Below are 25,609 nucleotides of genomic sequence, written 5' to 3'. Positions count from 1 at the left end.
AAACTTAAAATAGAATCTCATCAAGTCTCTATATCTCACTTTCAATTTATAAGAGATATAGAGGACAGAGGAACATGCTAAACAACCCTACCAGTATTCAGTAATCAAAATCCAGACTATGACAACATCTATAGGTCAAATAATCCTGTTTCATCCTCAAATACATTGAAAGGGGGAAAAAGATGAGGGGGAAATCCCTGGAAAATGGATCTTGATAAAGCTCTTGACTTGATCCTACACTTAAAATTATATATTGTTAATTTTGTTAGGTGTGATAATTACATTGTAGGTACTTTTAGAGTTACTGTAATGTTTATGGATGAAATAAATATTTATGAATAAAATAAGAAGATTTACTTTAAATTATGTCAGAGAAGGGAGGTAGGTAAAGGATTATATGAAACAAGAATAGTCCTAAGTTGACAACAGTTGAAGCTAGGTGATGGACAGTAAGCAGTCATCATACCATTTTTGCAAGTTATGTATATGATTGAAATTGCCAATCAGAAAAAGTTGATAATAAAACTGTGTCCCAAAATGCAAAGGCTGTGGCTTACAGAAAACTACAACTCTCAGGCTGAATCCAGTCTGCTGCCTGTTTTTGTTAATACAATTTTATTAGAATACAATAAACTGTACCTATTTATTTGCCTGCCTGTTGTCTACAATGACAGAGTTGAGCAGTTGCTGCAGAGACTATGTGGTCCATAAAGCCTAAAATATTTGCCATCTGGCCCTTTACAGAACATGTTTGCCAACTCCTAACTTAGAAGAAGTTACAAACTGAGAAAAGAATTAACTACTAATTTTTTGTTTGGTTATTGTTATACATACCATTTCTCATGTGTATGTTTCTAATTTTTTTCAGCTTTTTAAATAATGTTAGAAGGAATATTAGAATTCAAATATCATTTTGTAACTCCTGATGAGTCACCAGTTGTAGGCAATGGTTATCAATAGGAGTAGGTCTAGGCATTGGTCATCAAAGAGTAATACATAATAATATTGATGTAATAATGTGCAATACTATGAATGATGAATGGTTTAAGCTATTGTTCTAAAAAATATATATAAGCCTAGGTGATTCCAATGACTGTACCAAGTTGAGAACATTAACCTCCTTTCTCTTTATTATTCATATGTGAAAAAGTTAAGTCACAGAACAGATACCAAAAGGGAGTACCCACCCAGAGACCCAGACATGTTTCATCATGTGAGTTCTTCCTGCCCTCTCACGGTGTACTAGAGTGTTTAAAACAAAACAAAATGGTATATGAATCCTAGCAAGATATGCTTTGTATCAGTTTTCTCTATCTCAATTCTGGTAGTTCCTATAAACCATATCGGTCAGTAAAATATTGTGTCCTGTAGCACCATTACCTGCCAAGTGGAGAGAGAAAGGAAGATAGTTATGTAATACCTGCCCCTATAGTGATGGCCCATATATTATCTGTCTAATCTTCTAAAGAATTGGGTGGTGCAGAGGGTGGAGTATTATAATATTCCAATACTAGCTTCTCTGAAGGACTAATATATTGCTGATTTAGTAGTGGTCAAAGTTGAGAAGTGGGAAAGGAATGGTTGGGAAAAACTCTAAGGAAACTTGGGCTCTCACAAGGCTAAAGGAAGTAATGCTGGAGTAGCAGAAAAGCTTGAAGCTGAAAGACTTGGTTCAAGTCCTGGCTTTTTTCTTATGACAAGGTGACTTAGAAAAAGCCCCTTAACCTTTATGAATTGCAGTTGCCTCTGATGTAGCAGGCTAACTTCACAAGGTTGTTGTGAAGATTAAATGGAGTAATGTATCTGAAAGAATTTTGTAAACTCTATAACACTAGGTAAATAGAAGTTCTCATTACTTAGGCTCATTCATTTTGCCAATGAACTAAAGCCATCTTTGGTGGTTGCCAAGTTCAGGAACGTTAAAAGAAGCATTTGGCTTTCTTGCAGATGGGTGATTTACACTGAATCTAAGCTGTTGCATGCTGTCTTTTTAGACTAAATAGCTTACTTTCCATTTATTCTCTTGTCTCTAGGAAGGGAGCTGGATGTGTCATGGAGAAGAAGCATAGAATGAAAAGAGATGCAGGAGTTGAGGCAGCCATACACTTCTTTTAGAAGCAGTATCCCTCTATAATTTGGCAGAGAGAAGGTAAAACGAATACAAAGTAATGTGTGATAGAAAACAGAACTGAAAAAAAAAAAAAGAAAAAAGAAAACAGAACTGAGGGGATGCCTGGGTGGCTAAGCGGTTGAGTGTCTGCCTTGAGCTCAGAGTGTGATCCTGGAGTCCTGGGATCGAGTCCCACATCGGGCTCCCTGCATGGAGCCTGCTTCTCCCTCTGCCTGTGTCTCTGCCTCTCTCTCTCTCTGTCTCTCATGAATGAATAAAAAAAAAAAAAAAAGCAAACAGAACTGAGAAGGGAGGAGTGAGGAACACAGAGATGGTAGATGTACTTTCAGATACACATGGTTTGCAGTCACCTATAGCATGACATTCCAAAACTAAATGCAGTTTCCTGGTTTTATGTGTAACTCTGGCATCTTCCCAGCCTATTTACTTCCTTTGGTTCTAAACAGTATCTGACAAAGTGTAATGCACATAGCAAGAACTCAGTAAATATTTGTGGAGTGAATATTTCCGTTAAGGCTGAAAATTGAGAGTTGGCTACACATATTCCTTTCCTTTCGTAACAGGACTTTGATAGCTTAGAGAAGGGCTGAGCCATTCAAACAACATTGAGAATTCAGTTCAGGTTTGACGTGGTTAATTATCATCCTGTTTTCTCTGGCTTGGCCAGATATCATAACTACTTTCAAAGGTTCTGTACAGCTAGGATACAGCTAGAAGCCACTGACAGTCTTGGAAACTACTATTATCTAAACATTTTGCAGAGATGTATTTTTTATTCTCTGTTAGCAACTGAATTCTTGCTTTTATATTTAGTCTAATTGCCACTCAGAGCAGAATATTTTTAATTGGTGCATCCTTTCTACCTTGCCCACTTCTAAATATATGAATAAACATGTTTGCTGCTTAAAAAAAAAAAGAGTAAGAGTTTCTTGAGAAGGTCATCATTGCACTAAGATTCTTTGATATCTTAGATATTGAATAATATTATAGGTATTAAATGATATAGCTATTAAATAAATGTGTATATTTATACACAATACTGACTGGATCATGAGGATATAATGTACAACATGGTGACTATAGTTAATAATTCTGTATTCCATATTTGAAAGTTGCTAAGAGGGTAGATATAAAAATTCTCATTGCAAGTAACATCTTACAGCTATGGTGATGGATGTTAACTAGACTTATTGTGATGATTTCCCATAAATATGAATATTGAATCATTATTTGTATACCTGAAACTATTATAATGTTATATGCCAGTTATACCTCAATAAGAAAATAATTTGACAAGGTTGAATATTCATATTGAATTACAGTATGAATATGCAAAAAAAAAATACTGAGCATTTGGGATAGCATTTGTTTCTGACGTTTAATGCAGGTGACCCAGACAGTACTGGCTCTTTTTGAGAAATTTATTGCTTAGGACTTGCCTTAAGTCAGGTTGGTTAGAATCAGAGCCTGGGATGGGGATTCTTGCTTGAATGATTTATTGGGGAAGTGTTCCCAGGAGAACAGGAGCACGGAAGCAGGAGAGAGTAAGGAAGGGAGCTAAGCACGGATGTGGTATCAGCTGGAGACTGGCTTCAGCCTGACCCCGTGGGGTGCTGACAGTATCACTACATGGCTCCTTTTCAAAGGTAAAAGGAGTTTGAAAGCTCAGTGAATTTTGTAGTCATTTTACTTGACTAATGAAAAATCATATGAAGGAGAAAAGATCCTGGAAGCTCAGGTAACAGCATTTCCTGTCCCTAAAAGAATTTCTGTTCTTCATGCATTTTCTTTGGTTAAATTAATCCAGAAATAATGTTTTTAACCTCTCATGCTTTACCTTTTTTTTTTTTTTAACAAAGAAATTGATGAATGTGGAAGAATTGACTAAAGATTATTGCTTGAAATACTATTCTGGAAAGAAATTGTAGAAATTAATAGCACTTATGATGTGTACATAGATAGATATGGCAATTTTGAATTTGTTAATTCAATCTTTTAGTTCATATTTAAAAAATAAGACTTTCAAATTTAAAAATAATCCTTGGTTTAATTGTTATGTAAAGGACGACAAGTAGCAGCTCACAAGATGCATATAGAGAAAATTTTTGTCAACATCAGTAAGACAAATATTATTAAGTGTCTAATTAGGAAATTCTACCCCCCTGAGTAGACTAAGTGTTACATGAAACTTCTTACTTGAATACAGTTGGTGACGATTATTTCAGTATGTGTGTGGAAGGAGAGATGTTAGCGAGAATGAGATAGGATTGTAAGAACGATGGTGAAGATTTGGTAGATTTTTCTAAAGCTAAATACAGAGTATGTATATATACATATTCTATATATATTCTCTCTATATATATTTTACATATATATAGTAAATGTATAGCTAAACAGAGAATATATATATTCTATGGGAATATATATTTCCCCATAGAATGTCATTTCATATCCATTTCACTGTTAGCACCAAAATGGAAATAGCATTTGCTACCTAAATTGGGTTAAGAGAGAAATAGATTAAAATTCATACAACATTTTGCATATGATAATGTGATGAAATTTGTCAAAATTACTCATTGTCTCTTCCCTTCTTACTCCTTTCTACTTTGTAAAAATGGGTCAATAATTTATACTATCTCAGGGCACCTGGGTGGCTTAGTGGTTGAACATCTGCTTTTGCCTCACGTTGTGATTCCGGGGTCCTGGGATCGAGTTCCGCATCAGGCTTCCCCTTTGCCTATGTTTCTGCCTCTCTCTGTGTGTCTTTCATGAGTAAATAAATAAAACCTTAAAAAATATACTGTCTCTAAAGGTGTTATTTATTGCTTTTTAAAGACTTCTCATTCTTTCACTGATTATTTTTTATTCTATAATTCTTTTTTATAATTAAATTAAATTTATTTAAGTAAAGTACCCCCAAAGTAGAGGTCCAACTCAACCTGAGATCAAGAGTCATATGTTCTACCAACTGAGCCAGTCAGGTGCCCCCTATGATTCTTTTTTGATACATGTGCACAAAAAGGTATGAGAGAATTATAATAAACAAGCAAACAAAAGATCATGAAGTATGTGTACTATAATCTAAAATACTGTGTACTCATAGAAAAAGACATATGGGCCTATATCTGGACCCAGATACTTTCCCTGTGAGCACTACAAAAACAACCACAAGGATGGGGAAGAAGGAAATTGGGAGACTTTGAAGGTCAGTTGGCTGTATAAAATGTGTATAAAATGTGTATAAATGTGTATAAGTCCCAGCATAAAAGTAATTTAGTAAAGGTCAGAAAGATGTTGGGGTTTTTTATGAGTTATCAGAATGATGTGAGACAACATTGGGGAATTAGCAAAGTGCCAGAATCGAAAGGGAGTGTCAATAGGAAAGCTAGAAGCCTAGGGCCTGAAGGAGACTCAGGTAGGAAAGAGTTCAGAAACTTCGAAGGGGACAGAGTTTGAGCCAGGTTCAGGATAAACCCCTGTTGCCACTGCACAACATCCTATAATTTACAACCTAACCTTAATCCTTGTTGCTGTTTTTTTTTTTTTTTTAAGATTTTATTTATTTATTCGTGAGAGACACACAGAGAAAAGCAGAGACATAGGTAGAGGGAGGAGCAGGCTCCCCGCCCAGACCCCGATGGGGGACTCCATCCCAGGAACCCTGGATCACAACCTAAGTCTAAGGCAGATGCTCAACCACTGAGCCACCCAGGTGCCCCGAGGGACAGAGAGAGAGAGAGGGAGAGAGAGAGAGAGAGAGAGAGAGAGAGAGAATCTTTAGCAGGCTCCATACTCAGCACAGAGTCCTGCATGGGGTTTCATCTCACAACCCTGAGATCATGACCTGTGCCAAAATCAAGAGTCAGATACTTAACCGACTAAGCCACCCATGTGCTGCCTTGTTGCTTGCATGATAAATAACAATCCTTTCCCAGAACTGGAGTCTTGACCCGGTTTAGTGCCCTGGGCCCTCACTAAGACCAGTCCTTCCAGAAGGATTCCTTTGCATGTCACATAGGCCCGCTCAGGGCTGGCCTTTCTCTCTGGTCCTGACTTCATCGAGAGATCCTTTGTATCCCTCCCTTACTCTTCACTGCTACTGCCTGGGAAAGTCATCAGAATTTTTTGTTCTGAGACTAAAAAAAGGGCACTATCATGCAATGTTGCCTCCTTGAGGACATCCAAGGGTTTCTGAAGACCTAAAGATTGGTGGCAGGACCTTGAAGGGGCACAGTGAAGAGAAGGCAGTCTCAGTACCAGTGGGCCTCCAGACCCTAACAAGACTGATGTAGGGGCGGGTCTTCCCAGCAGACAGTGGACCCCAAAAGTGGTTTCCAGGTGTGAGTACATTCCCAGGGTAGTGTAAGAGATGATTCTCTGGGAGGTGGGCAAAAAATGTCAGAGTTCCTGGGTTTTTTTCCCCTTATCTAACATTAAGCCTTAGTAATATTGAATATGCATGTGGACATTGGTACCTTTTATGATTGTGAGATGGTGCATATTATGGTCTTTGAGGCATCTTAAGGCAAAGATGGGCGCTCCACTATGTGTGGTGTGTGGTGTGCAGTGGGTGGGGTTGACCTTGGCATCTTCACTTACTTGAATGTTACTAAGTGCTGTGATTGATGTGTTCTGGGCTACTTGTGCCATATTAATTGTGTTTATAAATATTTCTATCTACTCAAACTAACCCTTGCAAAATGAACAAGAGGGTTAAGCAGATTCCTACAAAGAGACTGAAGACTAAACTAAATGTAAGTATAAGCAAACAACAAGAAAGCAACAGAGCTGGTGTCACTTTTATTCCTAGATAGACTCATCAGTCACTGAAGAGGTAAAAATGATGTTGGTCCCACTAGATCTGACAAAGTTAGCCAGAGTAAATTGTCGTTAGCACAATGACTTTATGATGTAGATCTACATTGATTTTCATAATGATGGTCCTTACCTTTTGTGAATATGGAGCACTAAGATATCAGTGTATGTGTTTTTTTTTTTAATTTTTATTTATTTACTTATGATAGTCACAGAGAGAGAGAGAGGCAGAGACACAGGCAGAGGGAGAAGCAGGCTCCATGCACCGGGAGCCTGATATGGGATTCGATCCCGGGTCTCCAGGATCGCGCCCTGGGCCAAAGGAAGGCGCCAAACCGCTGCGCCACCCAGGGATCCCTCAGTGTATGTGTTTTTAAGCACAGGATGAACTTGGTAGAACAAAGGAGGAACAGGACAATAAGGAGTTGGCTTTATTTTTCTCTAAACATCATTCTTAATCATGATTGTCTTAGTCCATTCAGGCTATTATAACAAAATACCATAATGAGTGGCTTATAAAAAACCAGAAATTTCTTTTTCACAGTTCTGGAGGCTGGGAAATCTGAGATCATGGTGCCTGCATGTTTGCATTGGCTCCTAAGGGCCCTCTTCCTGGTTCATAGCTGGCACCTTCCCATCAGGTGAAAGGGTCTAGGGGAGCTCTCTGCGGTTTCTTTAATAAGAGCATTAACTCCGTTCATGAGAGCTCCAGCCTCATGATCTAATCACCTCACATAGACCCCACCTCCTAATAATTCACATTGGATATTAAAATTTTAACATATGAATTTTGAGGTGGCCACATTCAAAACATAGCAATGATATCCCCCACCCCACCCCATTGTTGAACAAGTTATTGGATTAATATTATTTTAGTCACTTGCAGCTATGTAAAAAGCCTCATGTAGGTAAATATAAGCCATCTTCAGGTGTTAGAGGATTCAACTCAGCCTAACACTGAAACAGCACTCTCACACCCAGGGGACTTACAGTGTCAGAGGTGTCTCAACCTTTCTCAGGTAGATGAAGAGAAGCAAGAGCCTTTTGTCACTGGTGCCACTATTGTTCTATCTTGATTAACACTGTCTGGCTCTTCCATGGGACATTTGTGTGTTGTTTGGAATGTCCTCCCGTGGGAAGTGATGTGGGTGATACATTCTACTACCGACTCCTGGGTCCAGCCCCTTCAGCTCTTACCTTCGGCAGTCTACCCTACAGACTCTAACTCCTCACCCTTGTCCTCATGGGTTGTTTTCTTGGGAAGGCCCCATCAAGACAGTTTGGACATGCATCTATGTGCCCATGGGAACCACCTACATTCTCGCCACCCAAAAGAGAGCATTCAGGTCTGCTCTCCTCTTGCCTTTGATGGCTGAAGGCTCTACCTACCCTCCTGCTCTCTGTTGTCACTAGCTGGTAAATAGATCCCAATCTCCATGTTCACCCTTGCCTTCATTCAATCAGTCCCCAAGTTATTCTGATTTTACCTCTTAAATATTTCTCAAATGGATTTTTTCCCTCTCTTTTCTTACTGCCATTTTTTGAGTTCGATCTTTCATCTATTTTTCTTTCTAACTTATCTTGTCCTCTTGAAACCTACCCTCCATGTAACTGCTGGAATGATTATCAAAAATGAAAATTGAATCCCATCACTATTCTGCATAATGAACGTTGATGTTTCTCCTTGGGCATTGCCTACAGGATCAGTCCCAAGTTTAACTTGGCCTAAAAGCTTCTCCATGATCTGATTCCTGGTCACCATAAACACATGCCAAGGTACATCCTGGCTGCCTTGATTTTTACTATCCTTCCATTGGAAATGTTTTCTAGCCATCATGCTGTCCTCCCCACAGCTAACTCATTCGTTAAGACTCAGCTCATTTTAGTCTCCTCCAGGGGCCTTCCCCTGAGACCTCACCTCCACCTACACTCCCATTGGCCCTGAGCTGGGTTAGGAGCCCCTCCTCATCCCTCTTTAGGCTCTTTTTGTCACTGTTGGTTCTATTACTGCACTTACAGTGTATGTTCCAGTATGTATGTGTCCATTAGACTGAGCATCTGGGAGGAAGAACAGGGTCTTTTTGATTTGACTTTCCTTGTGCTGGCACATGATAGGCACTAAAATATTTGCTGAAGGAATAAGTGAAGAAATGGAAGAATAAAATAAGGCTTTAAGATAACAGAGGGCAGGAGATGAGGTTGGAAAAGATGATTTGACTCCTTCTTTCCCCTTTATTGTTTCTGCTGCAATTCTGAGTCACCACCAAGTGGGCTTTCTCAACAGCAGTGGGGAAGCCATCTGTGCTCCCACCACCTGTCTGCATGTCTTTTTTTCCCACTTAAGAAAATACATGGCCAGAGTAGAGATGATCATTCCTTTGACTTGTAGCACAAAGATTTCTTGCCTAAGAGGATTGTGACAGTTTGCCTGGTTTTAGGAAACAAAACAAACAACGGAACTGGTGCCTGTGGGTTTTCTCATTGGATTCCAGACGTGTGGTGGGTGTGAGTAATCATAGAGAGGTATTTCTGAAATGCTTCTAGGTTTCCAAGGTTGTCTGATAGTCCCAATTCTTACAAAGCATTTTCAGACTTTTCATGACTGCAGTTGCCAATGGGAAGGTAGACTAGGAATAGGCAGGATGATAGGCAGCCATGAGAATCTGGGACCAGGATGGCTGGAAGACCTAGAAACAGTATTCAAGAAGCTGCCATTTGATGAGGCTCCTAAATAGCAGGGTTGGGGAGGTAGAGAAAGGCAGGAACATGGTGGGCCCTATGGCACATTTTGCCTCTGTCTGTATTTACCTAGTGTCTAGCACTGAATCTGGGAAATAGCAGACATCTGCTAAGGGAGAAGGTGACACAGGACTTAGCAATGTCTAGGATTATTTCAAAAAAACAAATAAACTTGTCTTAAACCATGGCAGACACTGAAAATAACTTAGTCTTGCAAAAGTATGGACTTTCTAAATTAAGAGAAATGGTTTTGGCCTTCAGTTCTTGCATATGCCTAAGATCATTGTTATATAAGCAGTAAGATCTTTCCTGTAAAACTCTGAAGAAACACCAATATGCTTTTGCAGCCTGCTCAGTATCCATCTCCCCTTTTTCTGATAAAAGAGCCCCACCTTTTCTTTTGGGGAATTATCCTTCTCTGTAGTTAATCCATGTGAGATCTGTCCTCTTGTTTTCAGAAATGGACATGTCTAAGACCCGAGACTAGGCAATAAAAGGATAGCAACTCCTGGCCACAGTGATGTGTCTAGGGGAGAGGACAAAAGTCAGGCCTTGAAGATACAGGCTTGGCTCTTATCTTGGAATGATTGTCAAAAAAAGCTGGCTTTCTTTCTTTTCTTTCTTTTTTCCTTTCTTTCTTCATTAGAGAGAGGAAATCTTAAGCATTTTGGACTAAGCATGGAGCCTGACATGGGGCTTGATCTCATAATCCTGAGTTCATCACCTGAGCCAAAATCAAGAGTTGGATGCTTAACCGACTAAGCCACCCAGGTGCCCCAAAGAGGTTGCTATGAGAAAATGTAAGCCTAGAAATGCTGGAAGCCGTGTTTGGGAAAAGCCTACCTGGAAATTATGCCAAGTCAGAGGAAAGCAGAGCATAATGATGGAGAAAATCAGATTCCTGATAACATTGTATGTATGCCTAGATCAAGCCAGACCTGTAACTAACTTAACCCTGGATTTGTTATATTCCAAAAGTCAATAAATTTCTTTTGTTTAATTAAGTCAGTTTTAATGGATTTTCTGTTATTGTCTATCCCCAAATTTCTCACATTCTAAGACCCTGGAATTCTGCTAGGAGTGGATGGAGTCTTACCTACTGCTGTCTAGGAGATACTTCTTGTATATGCCCTCTGGTTCACACAGGAACATGACAGAGGCTCACACTATGGAAAATGACAGGAGTTATTAGGACAGAAGCTCATCCCACCTACTCTTTTTCTTAGGTAGATATGTAAGGTAAAGAAATATTGACTTGAGACATGATATGTATTTTTAAGGTTACTATGACATTTTGAATACTTTCAAAAGAGAAAATAATTTTCCACTTTTCCCTCACCCTCCATTTCTTCTTCTTCTTTTTCTTCTTCTTCTTTTTAAAGATTTTATTTATTTATTCATGAGAGACAGAGAGAGAGAGAGGCCGAGACATAGGCAGAGGGAGAAGCAGGCTTCCTGCAGGGTGCCTGATGTGGGACTTGATCCCAGGACCCAGGATCATGACTTGAACCAAAGGCAGATGTTCAACCACTGAGCCACCCAGGCGCCCCTCTATTTTTTTTTCTAAGGACAGTGATAAGAAAAGCTCTTCTACTTTGAATCTTGAGTTTTCTGTTTGTCCTTGCTTCCTATCCCTCTTTCCCACAGCCCTCCTGCCAGTCTCCCAATGTGGTGCCTGGGACAGCCTTGCCACAGGGCCCATACCAATGCCAATAGCTCCAATTCAGAAATAGTTCTGACATCATTGTTCTAACTTTACCTTCTCTCTCTCTCTTTTTTTTTTCCTCTCTCTTTCTTATTTGCATTGGACTCAGTTCTGTATTTATTCCACAAATATTTATTGGCACCTACTATATGATAAGCACAGTTTTGGGCATTTCAGATATATCAGTGAACAAAACTATTCTCACAGAGCTTGCATATTATAGTGTGTGCATGTGTGTGTAGACAATGAATAATAAATATTACAAGCAGGTAAATTATATAGTCATAAAAGGGTCCTGAGGAAAAAAGATGAAAAAGCAGAAAAAAAGAGAGTAAGGGGTTCAGGTTTCCTGGGAGTGAGAATGGTTGCAGCATTCCATAGATCATACTGAGAAGGTAAAATGTGAGTAGAGACCTGGAGGGAGGGAGTTAGCTGTTAGATTTGGGGGGAGAAGCTTCCAAGGAAAGAGAAAAGCCCATACCAAGTCCCTCTGCAACAGTGTGCCTGGCAGTGTTCATGGAATGGCCAAGGTCTCTGTTGCTAGGGTGTAGACAGAAGAAGTGAGAGTGGTAGGAGGTAAGGCAAGGTGAGCAGTGGAAGGGGAAGGTAATGGGATCAGTATCATGGGGGACTTGGGCTTTTACTCTGAATAAGATGAGGACTTATTGGAGGGTTTCAATAGAAAGGGACATGATCTGACTGATTTTAAAGCAATTACTCTGGCTACAGAGTTGAAAATGAGCTTCAGAGGAGCAAGAGTGGAGCACTGAGTATGTAATCAATGCCAGGGATGATGGTCGGGGCAGGAGAGGTGTTGAGAGTGGCTGGGTTTGTTCTAAAGACCAAGCCATGAGTACTTGCTGACAGATCTGATGGGGGAGCTTGTGAGAAGGACAGAGGAAGGTATTCGCCTTGAGCCATTGCAAGGATAGAATTATCATCAGCTGGGAAGGGGAAACTGAACCCCTTCAGTTTTGTGGGGATAGTAACAGTTCAATGCAGGACAACTGAGGAGGAAATTAGAGATGCTGGGTAGGCAGCTGAGTACTGGGTTTCAGGAGGTAGGTCTGGCACAGAAAGATAAACTCGGGAATTTTTACCATTGAGATGATACTTAAAACCTCATTGTGAACTGTAGGTCCTTCATGTTTAGCCTCCCATTACCTGCCTGATCTGACTTGCAGTGAGAGTTGAGAGCATGACACATTGGGAAAAATATATAGGTTTTGGAGTAGGACAGATCTAGATCAGGATACTAGTGCTGCTTGGGCAAGCTCCTTATCTCTCTCAGTTACAATTTACTTACCTGAAAAATTGAATGATAACATCTATTTTTAGGATAGTTGAGACCCACGAAATTAAATTATGCCTGTGAAACTCCTGGCACATGATAGGTACTCAAGAATTAAGTTCCTACCCACCATTTTTTTCTTTTAAAAATCTAGTATGGATGCTTACTGGTGATTGCAGCCCTGTTCTTACTTTCTTGGACCAGCTGTACCCAAAGTGGGGTCACTGAATAGTAGTAGCATCAGCATTACTTGGGAGCTTGGTAGAAAAGCAAATTCTCAAGCCCCATCATCCCAGCCTACTGAAACAAAGTTCTGGGGTGGGACCCAGCAATCTGTGTTTGAACAAGCCTTCCAGGTGATTCTGGTAAAGTCTGGAATTTCAGAACCACAGCTTTAGTGTCTGTCCATTTACAAGCTTCTACGTGAGTACACCTGTCTTTGCTCATGGCCCTGCATCACTGCTGTTGGGAACACTTATATTGACCAAATTAAATGGCTTTACTATACCTTTCTATTGCTCCTTTAGCTCTGATCTCTCAGCTGAGTCCAAACTTACACCTCCAATTTTCTCTACATTAAATAAAGCTGTTCTGGGAGACACTCAAACTCAAGGGGCAAGATATCCTGTCCCTTCAAAAGAAAAAAGGATTCAAAACCAAAAACTCCCTGTAAGATAAAGAACTCCAACTTCCCTCTCTTTTCCTAGGTTCCTTATTTTAATACTAGGGAAATGCTTACCGCCTCTGCTATGTTGCACGTATCATTTCACTGACTTCTCCCTAAAACTCCATAAAGTAGGACTAATGTGAAGTCCCACTTAGCTGACAAGGAAATTGAGGATTAAGGAAATTAAATAGCTGACTCAGGAGTACACAGGTGGTGCCAGTCAGGGGCACCAGAGGGAGACTATGAGGCTGGAGGGGAAAGAAGGGACTTGTTCTCTCCTGCTCTGCTTGGAATCACATTCTATGATTTGTGGTTGCAACAGAGCTTTTCCTTCATGCAGAATGAGAGTGGGCTTTCTTGAGCAGGGGTGTGTGTGTGTCTATGCCCTTGCACGCATGCATTTTCCCCAGGTTCAACTGAATTAAGCAATCTCGTTACAAGGGGACTGGGTACCAGTGAAGCAACTTTCATTCCTCTCTTCAGGGTCTTTTTAAAAAATTTATTCATGAGATACACACACACACACACAGAGAGAGAGAGAGAGAGAGAGAGAGAGAGGGAGGGAAGGAGAGAGAGAGGGGGAAAAGCAGACTCCCTGAAAGGAGCGCGGGATCACTCCCTGACCAAAGGCAGACGCTCAACCACTGAGCCACCCAGGCGCCCCTCTCTCCAGGGTCTTACCATAGACCTCTTCTCTCCTGTGCTGGAGGAAACTAGGTCACTTTTGTTTCCATGGAGCCATCAATGGAGCTTCATAAATAGGTAGTCTGCCACTTTATGTTATTGTTAGTTTGTTTCTATACAGTTGACTTTTGGGAAATGGAAATGAAGATCTGTTTTCTCATTACTTGGGAAAATGAGAGTTTATTTTTTGATTCCAACTCTTTAAATATATAAAACAAAATTATTTAAGAAATGAGTAGGAGTTTTTGTAAGGAGGGTTATGTGATAGAATATATTCAGAGATATGTAGGAGAGGCTAAGTGTAGCCAAAAAAAAAAAAAAAAAAAAAGCTGTAGTGAATAATAAGAACATCTGGAGTGTAGACTTTGGTAATTTTGGTATTATCATTTGCATTTTAAATGGGTGAGCAATAAAACAGCAGCTATTCATATATCTCTCTACTCAGCCTGACTTAAAGTGCACAGTTATGATTTCACCCTGGAAGCTGATAAAGTTTTCAAGGCATCATATTGTCCACTTCTCTGCTCCTGAGAAACATCGTGTTAAAACGAAATAGAAACTTTGTGAGGCCAATAGTACAGAAAAGCAGCCTATAAAGTTCTGGGACTAAAGAACTCATGTTTGAGTCTTTTTACCTCCACAAAGTTGAGATCTTTGTTGCCTGCCATAGTGGGTCGGGTTCTGTACACTGATGAGAACAGAACAGACTGGGCATTTGGAGATGGTTGATTTTCCATCTTAGTTGTCAGATTATACTTATTCCTTTCTTACTGCTGCATTAAAAGCTTATTTTTTGGAAAGTAGATGCCCCAAGAGAATATTATCTAACCCTAATTACTCATTTGAGAGATTAGAGTAAGAGAGTGTTTCTTAAACTAGGAGGGGATTTTCACTTTGAGGACAAGAAGGTTTTCCCTTCTTATCCTTAGTCATAGGTTGTGCTGTTCCTGACACATCCTTCCTCTCCAGTCTGCTTCCTGACTCATGAAAAAATACCAGAGAATATACTCCATTATTTAAAACATGTTCTTCATGCATTTACTTAAGGACTGGTATCTTCTGTTAATAAAAACATTTAGGACTGTAGTTGTCCAGTGCAGGTTCTGCTTATGGAGTATTTTTAGGAGATCTGTAGGTACAAAATGATGGTAAAAAGCCTGTTGGCTTTTGCTTGTGGTGAAGGAGATTAGCTTCACAGATAACCTCAGCAGATGAGCTTCACAGCCCAAAGCCACGTGAGAGGGTATTTCCTGGGCAGAGTTCCCCAAACCATATGGCCCCTTGGGAATATTGTTACCTATGTTGCCAAGAGTTTGTTTATTCTCTTTCCCTTTCTTACGTACTTACCAAATGTACTTTACTTCTTTTCTGTGTGTTCCCACATCAGCTTAATGCCCCCTTGAAGATTTGCAAGATTTGGAAGGTCTTTTCTTATCCTTGGATTTCATTTTGTTTTAAAATTATGGGTACATTATCTTTAAAATCTTCATCAGCTCCGAAAGTCTGTAGTTTCTTTTCTAGGACTTTATGTTTTAGTGCATTTGACTCTGGTCTTAATTTTAAAGCTAATCTTGGTATTTAGCTCTCATTTGAGATAAATGTCACAAGCAGAGAAGGGAAGAAATAGTATCTTGGTGTCTTAAGTACAGGAATTAGAAGCTCATGAATTACAGTGAATCTTATGTGGTGATACTTACCTTTGTTTCATTTTGCCTCAGATGACTCCTGTATAAAAGGCAGATAAGAGGGGTGCCTGGGTGCTTAGTCAGCTAAGCATCTGCCTTTGGCTCAGGTCATGATCCCAGGGTCCTGGGATTGAGCCTGGCATTGGGCTCCCTGCTTGAAAGCCTGCTTCTCCCTCTCCTCCCCACTCATGCTGTCTTCATTGCTGTCTTATCAAACACTCAAATAAATAAATAAATAAATAAATAAATAAATAAATAAATTTTTTTATAAAAATCTTTTTTAAAATAGGGGGAAGTTAATATTACTTGGAGATCCAAGAATGAATACTGGGGTATGTAGTTATGAATGCTATGCAAAGAAATAATACAAGGGCAATGGCAACATGTATGATTGAAATGAAAACCATTTTTGGAATTGTATTGCCTCTTGCTAAGGGTAGAACATAGTAGGGGGGTTTTACTAGAAGCCTGTGTGTGCTTGTAGTGGAATGCTGAAACAAACTATCATAAATTAAAAGCAAGAGTACCATTTATTCTAGGGCCCTTTGTAAACCTAGATAGAATCATCATTTTGTCTCATTTAAAATTTTATGAATCCTGGGATGCCTGGGTGGCTCAGTGGTGGAGCATCTGCCTTTGGCTCAGGTCATGATTTTGGGTTCCTAGGATCGAGTCCCACGTCAGGCTCCCCACAGAGCCTGCTTCTCCCTCTGCCTATGTCTCTGCCTCTTTCTTTGTGTCTCTTGTAAATAAATAAATAAATAAAATATCTTTAAAAATGTTTATGCATCCTGAGAACATTCATAAGTCACTCTGTGGCAGTATTGTCATTCAACTCTTCAGTGTCTTTAAAACCAGAACAAATTTTCATTTAAAAAATTATATGGATTAATTGTAAGATTTGAAAGAGAAAAATAATTTTTAGACGAGAGGGAAAATGATCTCATTACTTGACTTTTTTGCTCCATTATTGCCTTAAAGAAAAACCCCACTGATTTCATTATAAAATGACAGGATATTAGAGAATAATTAATATAGTTTGAAAAATTTTATAAACATTAAGACAAGTTGAGACAGTTATTTTGACTAATGTCTGTATCTAATCATAAATTAAAACACTGAAAGGAAATCATATAAACATTAAGACAAGTTCAGACAGTTATTTTGAATGATGTCTACACTTAATTGTAAATTAAAATACTGAAAAGAAATGTAAACATGGGTTCTTTCTTTAATGTAAAACATTACAGGCCTCTTGATGATCAGAAAACTGCAGGTTTATCTCCAAAGTCAGTTGTAGTGATTGCTAAGGTCAGTGGTTCAATTTCAAATAATTTGAGTCTGTGGTATGTGTTTACCAGGCTAGTGTTAAAGAAAAAACCTTCATAAATATGTATTTCCAGGATATAGCTATTAGAGAAAGTCTTGTCAACTTTTATGTACTTTTATGACAGATTGTTTTTCTTTTTCGCACAAAGGATACATGGCTGATTCAAAGCTTAGAACAGTTCAATAGCAGTTATATGATACCATGACAAGTTCTATCTAAGCTGGTTTAAAAATATTCCTCAGGGAATGTTTCAAAGAATGGCACACAGTGACAACTGGAAGAAAACTGCTTTATTAATAGTTGGCAATTCCTACCAATTCCAGGCATGTTGCATAGCCTCTGCTCAGCCCAGTGATCAGTTAGAGCTAGCATCCACCTCTAAAACAACTGCTTACATTTTGTATAAATATTAAGGAATACTCTTGTGCAAGCCAGCTTTTACCTTACATAAAATGAATTTATATTTAAACAGAAGCAATGTGAAATAGAAAGTGTTGCTCTCTCTGATGAAGACAGCATTCTCTTTGACCAAAATGTGAATTGGGTGGCTCCAATTCAGTCTTTTCTATGACCCTCCAGGTGAGAAGGATTTTCATCTCCTGCTTTTCCTTTGTGCCTTATTCTCATTTTCACTTTCTTACCTTAACATATGTTTTATTTGCTTTCTCACTGACTTCCTACTTCTCCTTCCTCTATTGGTTCCTCTTCTCTCTTTTCTCTTTATTCTCTTTCTCCCTCCATGGATTTACTTTCTTCCCTCTGTACTTTGAATTTACCTTTGTCTCCCTTCCCGGTTGAAATAGGGAAACAGGCTAATAGAGCCAAATAAATAGCATCTACTAGACCCCTCCCTCCTCCTCCCTCCCAGCCACAGAAAATTTATATTTGTGAATTTTTTGTTTATACTGGCAATTACAAGAACTTCAGTGTTCACTTCTTAAAGTTGTGCCTTAACCAGAGGAGTATTTATAGGAAACCACTACATGTGAAATGCAGAGTGGAATTAAAAAACTTAAAAAAAGTTATTTTATTTACTAATGTTTACTAATGGCTTAGATTTACCCTATTAAGTAAACAAGCAAACGATGAACTCATCTCAGTATAAGTAGGAGATAAATCATGAATAAATAAATTATACTTTCTTGCTATGGTATATTAGCAGGAAGCTTTTAAAGTGGTAACACCTCATATCTATAACACAATTGTCTCCTTTAAAACAAAACAAGTGCAGAAAAACAAGGCAGGAGGTCATGCTATACAAACCAGCCCCTGGGATCCATCTGGTCTAATAGCCTTATCTCATTGAGAAAAGGGATAGCTGGCCTGCAAATATAAGCTGTTTGAAGATTGAAAAAGCAATAGATTATATTCTGCTTACATTAGTCCTTAGGAAGCAAATACTAAAATAAAAATATTTTGATATCAGCCTCTTTATCTCCATGTGAGCTAAAGGACACTAAATTTTTACAGGTCACGAAATATTTAACTTGGTACTCTTTTGCCTCAGAATCACAATATTGATACCTAAGTAAGGGTAAACACTAAAAATGTGAAATTAACAAAATACTACTGTTTAGTCTTGAGGCATAATTTTGAAACAAGAAAAAAATGTGATATAATTTTAATAGTAACACAACCATTTATTTTAAAACTATGAAGGCTGCTGAGAAAGACATCCCCCAATCTTTCTAATCACTAAGTAGGTCTCCCTTGTAAGGCTCTTAGGAGGATACCCAGCTAATCAATGGCAGATTGCTAACTCATTGCTATTCATTAAATGTATTGTTTGTAGTGTAGTTTTTGAGCTATTGCATTAAAACTATTGCAGTAAATGGCCTTATAAATATTAAATATAAATAATGAAGTTGTTTACTCAAAATTCTTTTGTAACATTTTTCAGATCTGGATTAAAACAAATCTGGATTAAAATAAATATTGAGTTTTTTTATATTAACCTATACTACTTTGTGCTAACCTAAACCATTTTTTCCTGACTTTCTTAAATCAAGTTGATAGCACACTTCTAAAAAAATACATTTTTAAATCTGGAAATAATTTAAAGGGTACTTAAAAGCTTTAAGAAAAAGAATGGTCCAGGGCACCTGGGTGGCTCAGTGGTTGAGCATCTGCCTTTGACTCGGGTCATGATCCGGGGATCCTGGGATGGAGTCCTGTATCAGGCTCCCTGCTGGGAGCCCGCTTCTCCCTCTGCCTATGTCTCTGCCTCTCTCTCTGTGTCTCTCATAAATAAATAAATAAATAAATAAATAAATAAATAAATAAATAAATAAAATCTTTAGAAAAAAGAATAAGACTGGTACAGGGAAGATCTGTATGTCTGCTATCCAGGCTCATCTATTGTTAACATTTTATCCAGTTTGTGTTGTTGTTTTTGCATACTCTCTTTCTCTCTGTGTATATGTATATGTATGTATATCAATATAAGTACATACATTTTTTCTGAACCATGGCCCCTTTATCCCTAAGTACACGATGTTTATTTTCTAAGAATAAGAAAAAATACCTAACCACAGTACAGTTAAAATTTCAGTACATGTGTTAATACACTTTTAAAAAATATTTTATTTTTTTGTTTGACAGAGAGAGAGCACAAGCAGGCGAAGTGGCAGGCAGAGGGAGAGGGAGAAGCTGGCTCCCTGCTGAGCAGAGAGCTCAATGTGGGGCTTGATCCCAGGACTGACTGAGCCACCCAGGTGCCCCTTGATACACTTTTATTTAATCTGTATTCTTATATTGTGTATAGACTTAGTAATGTCCCTGCCTCACTGGCTTCTATACAGTAGTATCTGGCTCTGAGTACAGAATCCTGTCGAGGATAGGATAGGACATCTTGTGGGTTATATCTCTTAAGTCTCCTTTAATCTTGAACATTTTTATAGCCGTTCTTTGTCTTTTATGATAAAAGTTGCTCATTTTGACTTGCTTGATGTTTCCTAGGGCTTAGAGTCAGGTTATGGATTCTTGGCTGGAATATTATGTAAGTGATACTGGATATCTTCTTAGGGTATTATCAGCTGGAGGCAGACAATACTAGTCAGCTCCACATTGGTGATGTTAATTTTGAACACCCAGTCGAGTGTTGCTCTATGTCTCCACTGCATGGCTACTGTTTTTTTTCTCTTACAACTAATCAGCAATCTGTGGGAAACATTAAGACCATGCTCATATTCCACCATTCATCAAACTTTCTCCTAGATTTAGCATCCATTGACAATTCTTGCCTGAATTAATTTTCTCTGTGGTGGTTGTAAGATAAGCAAAACTCCTGTATTCCGCATTTACCAGTTGGCACTTGACATTCTTTTTTTTTTTTTTTTTTTAAATTTTTATTTATTTATGATAGTCACAGAGAGAGAGAGAGGCAGAGACACAGGCAGAGGGAGAAGCAGGCTCCATGCACCGGGAGCCCGACGTGGGATTCGATCCCGGGTCTCCAGGATCGCGCCCTGGGCCAAAGGCAGGCGCCAAACCGCTGCGCCACCCAGGGATCCCGGCACTTGACATTCTACTGTAAATAAGATCCCTCCTTTCTCCCTCTTTAAGTACTTATTAGTGGTGAGGACTTAATGGATTCCTTTTTTCTCTCAATGGTTTATAATTCATTACTGCCACTAAGCATTTTGTGCTTAAATTGTCCCTGATTTGGCCAATGGAACCCCTTCAAACTGACTCCCATGTCTGTATGACTTGGCTTATTTTTGTAAGAATTTCCTATTTTATGTTCCAAGCCCATCTTCTGTTTATACTTCCAGTCCTAGAATTGGCCTTTTCCCCCACCCTGAGAAATCTTATTTCCTGGTAGTGGGGAATGGTATTTAAAATGGAAAATCTGGGTGTTAGTTGTATTCATTGCTGCTGAGGTATCTTTGTTTTCATGACTTTTCAGTAGACAATGCTAATAAATACCTGCATGTGTGTATACATGTACAAACACATGTGTATATATGCACACACATGTGTATACATATGTGTACAAGCATGCATCTATATATGCATAGACATATACATATTTGATTTTATTTTTAAAGAAGATTTTATTTATTTTATTTTAGAGAGAGAGAGAGAGTGCACAAGTGGGGAGAGGGCAGTGAGTAGAGGCAGAGGGAAAGGAAGAGGGAGAGAGAGAGAGAGAATCTCAAGCACACTCTGTGCTGAGTGCAGAACCTGACGCAAGGCTTGACCTCATGACCCTGAGATCACAAACCAAGAATCAGACACTTAACCAACTGGCCACCCACATGCCCCAGCACATACATATTTTAAAAATCATGGGTTCACCCATTCCTTCAAGTCCAATCTATCATTAAATGTGTTTTCTCACCTTCCTCCATTCTCTGTTTCTCCTTTCATAGTGAGAACCTGGCTCCCAACAATATTGATACATTTATTATTTCATTACTATAATTTATCCAAGATTGTTTCAGAAGTACATAGCCCATACCAGTATAAAGACAAAAGCTACAAAAAAAAAAAAAAAAAAAAAGAACTTAGGTTGTGTGTGCAGTTTTACTCCTGCTTCTGCTCCACAGACTGCATAATATATAGATTGAAGTCGAACATTCTGCTCATATGTTTCTGAGATTAAATTTTTTTCTTTCCCTATTTACTATGAATATGGTATTCACTTGAAATATAATTGGATTCATTATTTTGGTTTGCTTTCAGTTTTAGATTTAAAAATTTTTCCCTTCCCATCTTTGTTGATTGAATTTTATTTATTTTTTGAATGTCTAAAACAGTTACATGCTTCCTAAATTCAAAACTATATGAAAAGATAGAGCAAGAAGCATCACTCTCCTACATCCCTTCCTCCCCTTGTTTGTGCTCTTAACTCTTCCTGTGTTTCTTTGGTGAAGATAACAGATCAATATGCTATCTTATTTCCTCTTCTTTTTTCTTTTTCTATCTATCTACTTTATTTCATCTTACTGAAAATTTTTTTCTTTACTTAACCATCTTCCAGAACTAAATTTGTATCAGTTCGTAGATATCATTTTCTTTCTTTTTACAGCTTCATAGTACTCATTTGTGATAATAAACCAATCTTCTATTCTTGGGCATTTATGTAGTTTCTGATATTTTGTATTTTGCAATTACAAATAATGTTGCAATGATTAAACTTGTGCATGTATATTTTCATATTATTGGAGGTAAAATCTTCAGGATACATTTCCAGAAGTGCATATATAATTTTGTGAAATATTGCCAGTCACTTCCAAATGGGAATTCTCTTTCATCTTGCATTTCTACCAGCTGTGTAGGAACATGCTTGCTTCCTCACAGCCTCACCAGCCAATGGAGTCTGTTATCAAGCTTTTTAATGTTTGCCAATCTAATAGATGAGAAATAGTATCTCACTATGGTTTTAATTTGCATTTTTCTTGTTTTGAGTAGTATTGCATATCTTTTATTTATATAAAGGCCACTTTGATATCCTAAACATTTTTGTCTGTGTCTTTATTTTTCTTTAGGATTTATGGTCTTTTTCCTCTCAGTTTTAAAGCCTTCTTTATATAGTAGGTTTATTAGCTTCTTATCAATGTAATATGTGGCAATTGTCTTCTCCCAGTTTATCATTTGTCTTTTGGCTTTATTAATGGTTGTCTTTTTACTGGCCATTCATGCAAACATTCTTTATTTTTATATAGTCCAATTTATCAGGCTTCTCTTACTGTATTTACTTACTGTTTTTAGTCATAGGAGCCTCTCCCTCTGCCCAAGTTAAAGAGGAATTCACTTGTTTCACTTTAGTATTTGTGTAATTTTATTTCTTATATTAAGTTCTTAGATATAGGGGATCCCTGGGTGGCGCAGCGGTTTAGCACCTGCCTTTGGCCCAGGGCGTGATCCTGGAGACCCAGAATCGAATCCCACATCGGGCTCCCGATGCATGGAGCCTGCTTTTCCCTCTGCCTGTGTCTCTGCCTCTCCCTCTCTCTCTGTGTGACTATCATAAATAAATTTAAAAAAAAAAGTTCTTAGATATATTTGGAGTGTATACTTGTGTTTAGTTTGAGGAATTAATCTAATTTTATCTTTCTTTTCCAAATGGTTATCCAGTTATCTAACACTATTTATTTATTTATTTATTTACAAAGATTTTATTTATTTATTTGAGAGAAAGAAGGGAGTGAGCATGAGCTGGGGGGGAGAGACAGAGGGAGGGAGAGAAGCAGACTCCTTGCTGAGAGAGGGGCTGGGGTGGGGGTGGGGCTTGATCCCAGGACCTTAGATCATGACCAGAGCCAATGGCATATGCTTAGCTGACTGAGCCACCCAGGTGCCCCTGTTAATTGCTTTTTTCAGTTAACAGTCTCTAGGGGCGCCTGGGTGGCTCAACCATTGAGCATCTGCCTTCAACTCAGGTCCTGATACCAGGGTCTTGGGATCTAGTCCCTCATCAGACTCTCTACAGGAAGCATGCTTCTCCCTCTGCCTATGTCTCTGTTTCTCTCTGTGTCTCTCATGAATGCATAAATAAAATCTTAAAAAAAAAACCTCCAACTTTTTGTTTCTAAAACCTATGGACATCTTATCATCCTGTTTGTACCCTAATTTCCATAGTTGGACAGCCTATTCCCTAATCAAACTGAATAATGATGTTAGGCACTCTGTAATCTGTTCTGGTAGGCTTCAATCTAAAATATATGCTAGAATAAATAAGAAATTTAAATGGCTTTGGGAAAGGGAAAGTAACACCTAGAATACCTTCTGGGTGCCACATACTTCACAAAGTATTAAGTCTCAAAACAATCATGATGTTACTGATTTTGCTTTTTACATATCATATAGGGGAGTAGTCTTCCAAAGAGCCTATCTTACTTCCCTAAGAGTAGTTAATGAACAAGAGCAGATTCAGAGCCTGTTCTGTGTGCCATCAATGTACACTTTAAGTTCACTACCTGTTAAAAAACAACATTGCATCACTCTTACCGCATCAAAGGTAAACATTGTATACATTGTCTCCCTTGATTTTTAGAAGTACCTGTGACATCAGTAAGGCATGGAGTATTATTACACTAATTTTGCAGAGGAGGAATTGAGGCTCAAGTGAGGGTAAGTGTCCCAAGATTGTTATTAATAAGTGTCAGAGCTGGTTCTAGAGCATGTGACCACGAATCCTGTTCTTTTAAAGATATCACACCCAGCCTAAAAATTCAAAGGAAAATAATTATACCTCTTCTTATCAATCTTAGACATGGATGATTTGAAAATGAATTCTTTGTAGGAGAATAGCAATGCACTCCATACTTGCCTCATGGTGGGTGGAAGACTTCCTTTGTTCACTGTGAGTCAGAGGGTAGCAGGCACTTTCCCTATTACTGTCATTTCTGATCCTCTTGCTGCTAGCTGTCTTACCAACAAAATATAAGAACTGAACTTGAATCAGTGGATCTCAGTATTTTCTGTACACTAGAATCACCATGAAGCTTAAAAAACTACAGCTATCTGGGTTATCCCCCAGAGATTATTATTTAATTGGTCCAGAGTGTGACCTGGTCTTCAGGATTTAAAAAAATTACCCATGATGCTAATGTGTACTCAAGGTTGAAAACCACTGGCCTAAATGATTTTTAAGATACCTCTATCTTAATATTGTGTATACATATGTATATACACAATAATTTTAAAAGATTTTATTTATTTATTCATGAGAGATACAGAGAAGGCAGAGACATAGGCAGAGGGAGAAGCAGGTTCCATGCAGAGAGCCAGATGTGGAACTGGATCTCAGAACTCTGGGATCAAGCCCTGAGCAGAGGGAAGATGCTCAACCACTGAGCCACCCAGGCACCCCTCAATATTGTATATTGAGGGGTGCCTGGATGGCTCAGTTAGCTGAGTGTCTGACTCTTGATTTTGGCTCAGGTCATGATCTCAGGGTTTTGAGAGGGAGCCGCCTGTTGGCTCTGTGCTCAGAGATTCTCTCCCTCTCCCTCTGCCCCTCCCCTGCCCACTCATTTGCTCTATCTAAATAAATAAATAAATTACGTAAATCTTAATATTCTGTGATATTGAGATTTCTTTTTTTTTCAAGATTTTATTTTTTATTTATTCAGAGAGAGAGGCAGAGACACAGGCAGAGGGAGAAGCAGGCTCTATGCAGGGAGCCCAACATGGGACTCAATCCCAGGACTCCAGGATCACACCCTGGGCTGCAAGCGGCGCTAAACCGCTGCACCACCGGGGCTGCCCGATATTGAGATTTCTTATTCTATACTAGTTAAGAGTACAAACTCTGAAATTAACTGCTTTTTTCCTTACAACAGTTGGATCTTAGATAAAGCACTGAATCTCTTTAAGCTTTCTTAAATATTTCTTTAATCTTAATTTCATCTATGAAATAAGCACAGTTATGTGGCACATAATTTCACAGTTAGTGGGTACAGTTACTTCCTAGAGTTTTTGTAAAAAAAGTGTGATGATGTTATGAAAGCACTTAACACAGAGACCAGCAAATAGTTATTACTCAATAAATGTTAACTATTATTTTCTCTTTGGCCACCTGGTTTCTTTCTTTCTTCCTTTTGTTTTTAT

General features: G+C 38.5%; 1 protein-coding gene and 1 long non-coding RNA gene across 6 annotated transcripts in view; one reads left to right on the top strand and one right to left on the bottom strand.

The window, feature by feature from the left end:
• LOC144293984 (uncharacterized) overlaps positions 1–10,641 on the top strand; it is a 34,476-nt gene extending 23,835 nt beyond the window's left edge. The window contains exons 2-3 of the long non-coding RNA XR_013361374.1: positions 2,034–2,149; positions 10,335–10,641. This is a non-coding gene — a long non-coding RNA (uncharacterized LOC144293984). The remainder of the gene's footprint in view (positions 1–2,033; positions 2,150–10,334) is intronic.
• The window catches only part of UBE2E2 (ubiquitin conjugating enzyme E2 E2), a 469,097-nt gene that overhangs the window by 391,003 nt on the left and 52,485 nt on the right, over positions 1–25,609 (bottom strand). The window contains exon 1 of one of the 5 annotated variants that reach the window (XM_077865381.1): positions 10,785–10,802. The exons of the other annotated variants lie outside the window; for them this stretch is intronic. The gene's annotated coding sequence lies outside the window, so the exon portion shown is untranslated. Of the gene's footprint in view, positions 1–10,784; positions 10,803–25,609 lie in introns of those variants that run through there. 5 annotated transcript variants of the gene reach the window in all.

Source organism: Canis aureus, chromosome 22 (assembly GCF_053574225.1).
Source record: "Canis aureus isolate CA01 chromosome 22, VMU_Caureus_v.1.0, whole genome shotgun sequence".
In the NCBI taxonomy this organism is placed as follows: domain Eukaryota; kingdom Metazoa; phylum Chordata; class Mammalia; order Carnivora; family Canidae; genus Canis; species Canis aureus.
Note: the sequence above shows the minus strand (reverse complement) of the source record. Positions and strands in the feature narration are given on the sequence as shown.